An 11,784-nucleotide genomic window follows, 5' to 3' on the forward strand; every position below is an offset into this window, starting at 1 on the left:
TTCTGAAACTTACAGCAAAATTACAATTTCAGTTATCACTGGTGAATCCAGGGATCAAAAATGCATTGCTGTATTTTTTATTTATTTATGAATGAGAACTGTCATTTTAAGATTTGCCACTCAGCAAAGTTCTACTTTTTCTTGACTGACTTTATGTTTATTTTTTGGCAAACATTTTATTTCTCAAGGTGAATTTTCAATGCATACTTAAGTATTTTTATATTTCAATAATGCTACTTTTACTCAAATAAATTATCGAAATATGTCAACAATTAAATAATACTATGCACTGCTTACCACTCTCCTATTGTTCCTCTTTTCAGAATGTGTCGCAATATAAACAACAATGCATCACTTTAATATGTTCCACCTCTTGTGTTGACCACCCAGGAAAGGATAGCTGGCTCCTCTGGCTAAAACCTGCATGAGAGCATCTCCAGAAAAAAAGCTTTCCAAGAGAAGCCCTTCTGAGAAGTAAAATCATGAAGGGCACAGCGTGATTTCTTATCACCCCTACAGAGAGCTGACACTATACTGCCAAATTTAAAAGGTCAGGGCTGGAGGCATCCGCAGCATATAAGGAATATGTTAGGATATGTAGTACTTTTATGCATGTGGTGCATTTTATCTTGTAATCATGGATGCAGGGCCACATTTTATGGTGTTTTTAAAATGTATAAAACATGTTGTTTTCTTTATATAACATAAATAACAAAAAATATTTAAAGCACACACGCGCACACACACACACTTTTTTTCTCTTCCTATTCTTGCTGCTGAGCTCCGTGTTCTCTCTTCTCTGTGGTGCGTGACATTGCTTGAACAGAGAGACCAGTTGAAAAAGATGTGACATATTTCAGACACATTTTATTAAAGAAGCACCAGATGGCTGTGACAGGAGCTAAACACAAGTCAGCTGGAAGTAGTTTGCAAAGTTTTTAAGACACACAACCACAAACATGCAGACAGAAACAGGCTTTATATATCGTCTATTTGTAGGCTTATTGTTCTCATAATTACGTCCCTGTGTTCTGTACGAGCATTACTTACATGAAAGCATTGCAACAGCAGTTGATCTTTGACCTTTCTTTGACTTTAGTCTCTCCTACATGACATATTCCCGCTCACTTTAAAATTCAATGTTTTATCCACTTTAACATAACACATAAACATTCACTGCAGGTACAAGATATAAAGAGGAACACATCAAAGTCAAGGTTGAGAGATTTATGCAACCAGCCTGCCTAGTCGCAGCAGTCACAGCCTATCAAGATGTTGTTCCCATTCTCCAGGTTGCCATGGTTGCATCTTTAAAGTTGTGTCATCCAATCTGTGAACGCAGTCATTGATACTGACATATCATATTTTACTGTTACGTTAACATTTTGCACAACATTTCTTTTCACACATGAGCTAGACACGAGACTTTGTGAAACCTGATACAAAGATAATGATAAGAAGATATCGGCACTGCCTCACATGTTTCTGTTAGCAAGGTTAGTCTGCGGTTGTTTACTGTGGAATGTCATGATTCTCTATACATTTGAAAATGTTTGTAGCTGATGGTTAAAACAAACTTAACCCTTCCACTTTGTCCTCAGACCTAAAAAATTATACACCTAAGTACTGTAAAATATGTCCTGCAGATCCTGTTCTCTATCAATCTAACAAGCTCAATTGAACATCTTGTATCTTCAAATGTTTATATGCGTGTGTCCTTTACTCTGACTCCTCCTGATCTGTTGTGACACCTTCTGGGAGCACATCAGCGGTAGCACCTTAACACGTCTGTTGCTATTAGAATTCACAAAGATATTGCCTTCACCTTTAAAGCCTCTGTCATCGTGCAAACCTCATGTCCAAACTGCTCAAAGCAGTGACAGCGTTTCTTACAGCACTCTATAACGTATTGAATGGGTGACTCCCAGATCGCGTTTATGACATTATCAAATAATGTTGTCATAGAAACCATCTCTCTGTGAACCCCTTCTGTTGGCAAGGTGGCTGTGATTCTAAAACAATTCACTGCGGGGCAATTCAGACTAACTACATTCTTACCATGTAATGAGCAAAACTGTTGTACCATTTTCTTTCTGCACACGTCTTTAGGTTAATAGCTGATGAAGCTTTTATGATTATTAAAACTGGAACAATCTCAAACAATGTACATGACAAAATATTTTAAAGGCCAGTAGAAATTTGCACCGGCCCTCCAATTTAAATATCGACCATGTTGGCATAATTTTGATTAATAAATCCAACTCTTTCATGCTCCATTGGTTCTCTTTATTGGAGTTTCATATGTTGATCTAAAATGAAAATTTCTGATGGTTGGGTCAAGGAAAGTAACTTCATCCAAGCCTAAGAATTGACTTCTGAAGAAAATGTACTTTTGTCCCCAGATCAAAAAACAACACTAGAGTTCATCACGTAGACCGTTAAAATAGTGGACAAAGCCTGAGTGACTTCACCCATTGGTTACTGCAGGGGGGCCGTCAATGGAGGTAGCAATGCTGCAAACGCTGTTTCAACCTAAACTTTCAATCAACCTAACGTCAGGCTAAGAGCTGAAACTAACTGTTAAATCGCACCTACCCATCAATCAGGTCAGCCACGCACCTAACTATGCATAACTCGTACCCTTCATAACATCATAAATGATGGTAGACACGTTCATTTCTGCAGTAAAAACAGGATATTTTGAATGTGACTTCTGGCTTTCTTGGAGCCAGCATTGCATTTTCGCAATGGCTTTATATTTCAGCAAAGGAGGTTGCCGCTTGGTTCAACAATGTTTTACTCAAGAATCATACGTGTATATCATGATTATGTTCATACAAATATGTTTATTGATAACAGTGAGTGTCCCAACTCTAATTTTGTAACGGAAACAAAGAACAATTGCCCTCAGTGAAGCATGAGTGAAGAGAGACAATAATGTCTTCTTCCTCCTACATTCCCAGGTGCAAGCTGCTGTGAGGTTTGGGAAATGCAAATTGAACAACAGCAGCCAAAGAGCACAGTAACTGAACAGTAACCATTTTACTGTGTGACTGCAAAATGTTGATGACTAATTAGAACATCATGATCAAAAAGGCACGTTGGACTTATGTTGCGCTGAGAGAAGACTGCCATGTAAGTGTGGTGGTGGGCTCAAGTTGGCTGCCTTAACTATGCTCAGGCTCATTTAATGAAAACAAAATCTGTTATCTCTCAAATTTTACATTCCAAAGGCAATGCTACATACACTACCCTTATCCACTCTGAGGGCCAACCAACAGAATTCAATTAGGTCATTTCCAGACAATCTTTAGCCCTGCCTGAAAACATGGACCTCTCATCAATTTAAATAAGGTTTGTCCTGCTCAAGGCTAACTTTAATTCTCAAGGCATCAAATATACTTTGCCAGTGCTCTCTGTTACTTATACAGACGCATAAGTTAGCCTTCATAGTCAGCATGAGACGTGCAGGGCTTATAGATGTCCGGCTTATAGCAGGACATTTTTACATTCTCAGATATACTACATATTGATAATGTAGACAAGCTGGCAAAAGAAGGATAGATGCACCAAAAAACATGTGACCTTCACCAAGGAGACTCAGGTTCTTGTCTGCTGGGAAAGCAAAAGTTTATATAATTTGACTGTGTTAACATACACTAAAAATTTTCCTTATCATTCCTTATCAAATCAGATCATTTTGATGGTGGACTGTAGAAACATGTTAGATAAGGGGAAAAAAACAGACGTTACCACCTGTGTCTGCATGACATGTATCTGAGCAGTTTTGTGCATCTCTGAGAGGCAACAGCACAATCTATTTGACAACCTGAGATGAGAACAAATGTGGTAGATGATCGGTTTAAAAGACAAACAAACCTGGAAAAATCCAACAAAAAAGTTATATTTAAATGACATCCGCCATGAACCTATACACTTACAGTGTTTAGTTTATCTTATGATGGTTGTGACAAAGGGTAAATTGTTTATAACACACTGTGCAATTTTCAGATTCTCAGGAGCATTTAAACAAATGATCTGTCTCAAACTGGACTTCTTTGACCATTTGTCCATCAGTTACCTGAACCAACACAGCCCTACAAACCCCAGGCTAATTTTGGTCTGAATACCTTTTTATGCATTAAGAAGGACTTTGATCCTTCTCAGGCTTCCCAACCACCAACACTGCCAAGAGTGCTCTTTGGAACACAAAGCAATCCTAGCAATGCTGTTGCCAAGAATCAAACTTGGTTGAGTTGTTTTTTTGCTCCTTTTCCACCTGGATGCCCTTTGTGTCTTGCTGTAAAAATATTTCTACTATTGGCTTGCTAACAGTTACATATGTTCTTGGCTATGTGTGGTACTTTAACAGTATGGCAGCGAGAAGCAGCTATTACCACATGGCTGACCTGTTCTTTGCTAGAAGCCCTGCAGATGGTCGCCTCTTAGCAATGAGCACCACTTCCTTCTCACAAGCTTGCCATTTCAGAGGAACTTCCCATTTCCAGTTCAGGACCACAAATCTAATAATCTGTCTTTGATAATAAGGATGTGTGGACAGATCTATTTGTCTACAGTCGGTGGAAACTCATAAAATGTGATGATATTAAGCTCACTCTTAGAAAAACATCAGTTTTACTGCAACAAAGAGGAACTTTTTCATCTATCCTGTGACATTATGCTGTATAGAAACTCAGCAGAGACAAGACCTAGATTACTATGTGCTACGACTTGAAGAAATGTTTGGCTTTTTTTGGTAATGAGGGGTAATCAAACACAGGTGAGACTAATGACACAGGTGAAGACAATGAGGGCAATCACACTGGAGGGAAACACAGAGGCAGGATGAAATACAAGAAACACTGAGGACAACTGTGAAATAAATCAGGAAACATTGAAGACAGAGAACTGGAGGATGTAACAAAACACACTAGAACATAAAGAAACACCAGGATATGAAGTCACAAAATAACACACAAAACACTAAAGAATAAACTAGAAAACACACAAGGGAAACGCCAGGGAAGAATGAGAACTAAAACAAGACAAACACATCTAAACTCTGAAAAACTGAACTAAACAGACCAACTCATGACAAAATCAGCTGATGCATTTCAGATGTTTCTGGCTCAAGCCTGCGCCCCTCATGACCTTACTCTGGCCATTGTGTTGATAAATGGTAAAGAACCTGAGCTTGTATAGCGCTTTTCTAGTCTACTGACTACTTAAAGCGCTTGTACACCGCAGGTCATATACCCATTCACACCCATTCACACTGATGGCAGGGGTTGCTATTTAAAGTGACCATCAGAAGTACTGTAACTAATCCTATTGATACTCATTCATACACCGTCGTAGAAGCAGAAGGAGCAACTTGGGGTTAAGTGATTAAGTGACTTGGACTAGGACACGTCAGACGCATAGCTGCAAGAACTGGGGATCGAACCCCCAACCTTCAGGTTGAGAGACAACCGACTGCAACTGACCCACAGCCTCCCTGATAAGTGATGCTTGAAAATGATTCAGCCTGCCTCCATATAGGGTGGAGGAGTAGTCTTTAAGGCTTAATGTGGTCAGTAAATAAAATGCAATGGATTGTAATACGTAACAAAAGCAAGTAATATTTGGTGTTAATGTGAACGCCTTTGCTTTTGGCACAAAATTACTGTTTCATCCTACTTCCTTGCAAACTACAGGATTACAATAATGCTGGCATGTTTCTGATCTCATGGTATGATCTCAGTCTGGCAGATGGACCCAAATTGCCTGGCAAGAAACACTGCTGATGACTTTTAAAGTAGCTCAACAGAATGGAAGGGAACAGTTTAGAATGCAGACATTAGTCTTTTAGCTTCCTTTCCTTCTGTGATGGGTAATGGGACAGCAGCTATAGTGTAACAATGGACATGAATGTTAATAGCTCATCAGTATGAACTGTTTCCAACGATAAAACCTCTCAACTGACACATGCATTTTTTAACCATAGAACTATATATCAACATCTGAACCATTTTGTACGATAGCAGAACATAAATCCTACCAAAAATACCTTCAACAAAAAAATGTCTGTAAAATTGCTTGCCGTTAGTTCCAGATGATAAAGGTTAATGCTCTGAGACTTAGCCTGTGATCTGTCAACCTCTGATGGTCTCATCCCCCCTCTCTGACACACTCACGCACACACACAGTCATGCCCTCTCCTCTCCTTACACACACAAACACATGCAGGAAGTGATCCCAACAACAGAAGTGAAACATCTTCCTATACAGTTTTCATGAGCCTACATGATAAGGTTCTTTGTGGAACTTTTTGTCTTACTTTTTTTTTTGTTCTGTGGCTGCTATTTTTACTAAACACTTGTATCATGTTGTCAACTCCTACCACATCACTGATGGAGTCTGAAAAACCTCAGCAGGGAGCCTGAGATCTGTTTACCATTGAATGCCAGACAATAAGACTGTTTCAAGGTCTTTTTTTACACAAAATATGGAAGAATTGTATCTCCTTTTGGTTTGATGCTTAAAGGGGCTATATGTGACTTTTTACATGTATAAATCGTTTTTTTATCGCCCATTAAAAAGCGGACGGTTAATTGATGTGAAAAAGTACATGTTCACTGTCTATCTGTGTTGCCTGTATAAAAAGTTTCCCCGGGTCGTATTTTCCGCGAAAGCTCCAGGAAGTGACATTTTATGCACGTTCTCAACGTCCTCCTCACTCCGCAGAGATCAACAGTACAAACTCATCACACACTCCCGGTCTTCACCTCCACAGCCAGAGGTCGTCTTCCACACACTTCTATCCGACCTAGGAGCTCTCAGGAAGGACAAACTCATCACACACTCCTGCTCTCAGCCAGTGTCTGCAGAGACTGTCGTTTGTAGGATGGAGAATGAATACAGACACACAGACTCCTTCACAGACTTTCACATGTATGACCACTTACCTCCTCTGTAAACATTATGCTGGTAAATATCCAGTGTTTCACGGCCGATGATGATGCTCGTTTGTGTACGTACGAGCACGTATGACGAGCTCAGGTCATGAGGGAGAGTGAGCAACAGGTTACTGGTGCAGTTCGCCTAACGGCCATGTGGTATCACTACAAACACAGTATTTTTGAAAGTTACATATAGCCCCTTTAAGTTGTACTTTTCTGAAGAGTCTTTGTAGCGTCACTTTAACTGTGCAGGAAAACACTTGGACAATGGCTCTGGGTCTTCTTCAGGTGATGGGTTTTTTAAAAGACTAGGACAAGATTAAGAGATAAGATTTACTTTTATTGATCCCCAGGAGGGGAAATTTCTGTTTTTACACTCTGTAAGTCATGCAACACACACATAGGCTGAACTATACACACATGATGACGGAGCGGCCCACAGCGGGCGCTCCTGAGCTGGTGGTGGGGAGGGGGTTTAGTGCCTTGCTCAAGGGCACCTCTGCAGTGCTCATGAAGTGACCAACTTCCATATTTTGGTCTGCACCGGGACTTGAACCGGCAACCCTCCGGTTCCCAACCCAAGTCCCAACTGCTGCCCAACAGCCATATAGAGATGTGCTCACCAAAATGCTAACAAGCTCTTAGGTAGCAGTTGTGGTTAAAGGTGTACACCACCCAGGATGATAAATATCAATAAGAGCACAATTCAAATCACAAGACATGTAAAAATAAAAAATGTTTTTAAACAATCATTTGAGAAATTCTCACACAAGTAGTCGTTAGAAGTCAGTGAAGTTTCGAAAAGTTACATACATAATGGTCCACACCATAAACATACAAATATGAGATGTATGGATTCAGCTAGGTGTCCACATAATAATACATATAATACAAATAAACAGTACAAACAAAATCATTTTTCCTAATTCTGATGTGCATAAAAATGTTTTACAATCTCTTGAATACAGAGAATAATTATTGATGTTACTAGCATAGCTTTCTAATCCATGGAGTTTAGTGTTTTTGCTGCAGATACAGAAGAAAACCTGTGCAGCCCTATCACCGCAGTGACCATGCTTTTCATTCATATAATCTAGACTAAGCCCCCAAAGCGTTTGACAAAAATGAGCTTACTGTGTTATTTCAGTAGAGCCAGAAATAGCTCTCAGAATCTTGGCACGGACTGATATACAGTACCTGCCATAAATAAACAGACATGAAGACATTTGAACAGCTCTTGCACTTGGCTGTAAGCCTGTATTGAAAAATCCTGTGAGCTCCGGCACTCACATGTTCAATCCAAAACTATTCACGTGCTGGCAGGTAATCTGCTGTAAGAGAGAGGAATGTTTAGGAATACTCTAATATTAAGATTCTACTACATATTCATCACTGATCCTGATTTAAAATGCCTTTACTGTCAAAGACATACGGACACTGTGATTTGTTCATTGTTCAGAAACACTCTTAATATTGGCATGTCGAATACATTTTAGGGATTTGAAAATATAACCAGAAGACATTTATCATTTTTACACATTTAACACCCTGTTGCAATAAACAACTGTCTATACGGGTATTTACTATAAACTGAAATAGCTTGAAATTTTTTTTTAATGTTTGAAATTTCTCTTTATCTACATGACTTGTTTAAAAACACTATCTTGTATTTAAAAACCAAAGAAAATCAGTTCACTATCTGCAGAATCTCAGTGGTTTGATTTTAATTCTAACAATTGCCATGATCTCAGATGCTAAAAAAAAATCCTGCTCAGGGGGAAGTGGATTTGTCAATGGACTGAAATGAGGCCTCTGAGTGCTGTAATGGGCTGTGATGGGGGAAGATTCATCCTTCATGTGGATAGACGTGAATAGCAATAACAATGACACAGAATCATACAAATTCATACTGCCTGTCCTCCCAGGAATAACAATAAAATAATCTGTATATGCTGCCAGAGAGCGAGAGAGACAGACAGAGGGGGGCATGGGGTGGGGGTAAGAGAAAGAGAGAGAGAGAGGGGGGAGAGAGAGGGGGAGAGAGGTAGGAGAAAGGAAAGAAGAAAATGTAGCTACTGGTGAGTATGAACACATAACATGTGAGACCTGAGAGACAGTGACAGTGTTTGTACAGTGTGTGTGTGTGTGTGTGTGTGTGTGTGTGTGTGTGTGTGTGTGTGTGTGTGTGTGTGTGTGTGTGTGTGTGTGTGTGAGAGAGAGAGAGAGAGAGAGAGAGGAAAGAGAGCTGGTGGCAGTAGGTGGGTGGGGGATGGGGGATGGGTGTGCAGAGGATGTGAGTATAAATGTCACTTTATAATGCAGCGCCTTCCCTCTAACACATGACCACCACTTCACCCATTTCACATCTGATTAACATGTTGTTCCTGAGAAGGAACTTGCCGTTAAATTAGAGAAAAGCAGTTGTGATTTGTTAGGTCATCCAAATGTATGTCATTTTACAAGAAAGATAATCGTTTCTAGTATTTAAAGAATTTACTGTGAAGGCGCTTTTTTCTAAGCAAAATATTACTCTGTGGATTTGTACATCCCATGCACAGCAAGTGTGTGTAAGAAGCTATTAGGAAGTGATTCTCCCTGAGTGTGTTGGAGATGAGATGAGATGAGAGGAGTTTATTGGTAAGACAGAAACAGGGAGCAGAGGAGTTGACCTCAGAAGAGGACACTTTTCTCTGCTCTTAATTATCAGCAATCCCTGTGAGAGGGAGGATGTTCATTTGTGCTGTGAGCACTGTGCTCTCGTTTTCCTGCTCTGTAACCCCTACCCCCACCCCTCACATTTATTGCATTGCCGAACAGGAGCCTCAGCCCTTTGTCACTTTCTCATTTAATGATGCTTCTGTGGAATAGTGGAACGCTTCACCTGTACAAACTTTCAGGATAACTCACGAGTATTTCAACAGAGTGTGGGGTTATGATTCATTGTCTGGCATCTAGTGGAGAATATTGACTGGACTCAAACGTTATCCTCACTGCCTTCCTGATGTTACAGCAGCAGGAGATAATGTAGCTGTAAACCATCTCAGTGAGGAGAGTACAGTGCATGCATGTTGAGGGATAAGTGGTTTTATTCATAGTGAGAAGTGGTCCAGAATTATTCTAAAATGTGGTCTTGGATTATTACCACTTGCTGTATTAGCCCACTTTTTGTCTTCAGCATCCCATGGTGCCTAATGAGTCTCATTAAAACAGTTCCTGTTACAGATGGAAAAACACATAACTGCAGTATGTGTGCATGGATCGTTCAGGATGGATTTCAGCTTGTACTGGATTTCCCAGACGCACTGACCCTGTCACAGAAAACATATTTCATACTTAAACTAGTTCGATATGACCCTAAGTGGAATCAGTGTGCGAGCAAATTGTGCTGAAGATAATGTATCAAATAACAAGTTAAAACCATTTCAGAAACATATCCCTCGAGGAGAGATTCAGATTGCTTGACTACTGAATCCTTGCTTCACAGACACACACACACACACACACACACACACACACACACACACACACCTTTTGAGAGTAAGAGAAGAAAGAGGCAGCAATCCCTCATTGTGTTCCTGAAGATATCAGATAAATTGAATTTTTGTGAGAAGGAGCATCCTTCATTTTGCCACCACATGTCTGACAATGGCTGCTTGCAATGGATTATTCTTTATCTATAAATACATATCTTCAGCGGCAAGCTGGCCGAATTGAAGTGCTGTTCTTTCATCAGAAAAACTGTAATAGGCTTGCTAATCCCTCGCACATCAAGCTTGGGTACAGGTATGAAGAAGGGAGATTACATGTTTAGGGTCCCCCAGGTTCGGAGGACACACGCACGCACACACACACACACACACACACACACACACACACACACACACACACACACACACACACACACACACACACACACACACAAATATAATATGATTATTGTAACATTTCTGCACATTGAGTGAAGAATGGTGTGAGCTGTAATTAAAACATATTAGTAATAATAACTGAACCTGGTACAAAGTTCTTAACAGACAATTTTTAAGTTTCACCAAAAGTTAAAAGTAACTGACAGAGAATATAAATATAGATATTTTAGCAAAACTGGAATCAGACAAGACAATAGGCACAACAAATGAAAACACCCACACAGCAGATACATATCTTCTATAAAGCTTGTCTGGTGGATATGCTCCACACAAATAAGGCCCATTCTCAATACACATCTGTTATAATCTACCACTGTAAGAAGACAGCTGTCTTACCTGGTGCATTCTCATCAAGTCAGCAGTTAGGCATGTTTACCTGTCAGCAGACTGCACAGTAAATCTCAAAACTCCCTCCAGCCAAATGTCTCAGTGAAAAAAATGTAGTTCCAGCATACACCAATGCTTCAGGGTGCATCAGGTACAGGCAAGAGTACTGAGAACTCGTGAACTCACAAGGAAAGCTTGTAATAAATCAATATTGCAAGAGTAATAATAACTAATGGCTTTGTATTTACAGCGTTATGGTTTTATCAGTCTAAATAAGAAGATTACATAAAATATTTTCACAGTTTTATAGCAAAATAAAAGCAGGGTTGGTAATTTTCTAAAACGAAACTAAAAATGTTGAAAGTAGCATTCCCCGTTTCTCAGCCGGAAGGTCAAGGGTTTGATCCCCAGCAACATGTCCGATGTGTCCTTGGGCAAGACAATTAACCTTGAATCGGTGGTGTATGAATGTGTATTCAATTCAGTTCAATTCAAAAAACTTTATTTGTCCCCGGGGGACAATTCAAAGGCACACAGAGCAGTAAATTAACAACAGTGCAAGTATGAATGGGATTAGTAACCTCTGATGG

The sequence above is a fragment of the Labrus bergylta genome, chromosome 5 (genome assembly GCF_963930695.1).
Source record: "Labrus bergylta chromosome 5, fLabBer1.1, whole genome shotgun sequence".
In the NCBI taxonomy this organism is placed as follows: domain Eukaryota; kingdom Metazoa; phylum Chordata; class Actinopteri; order Labriformes; family Labridae; genus Labrus; species Labrus bergylta.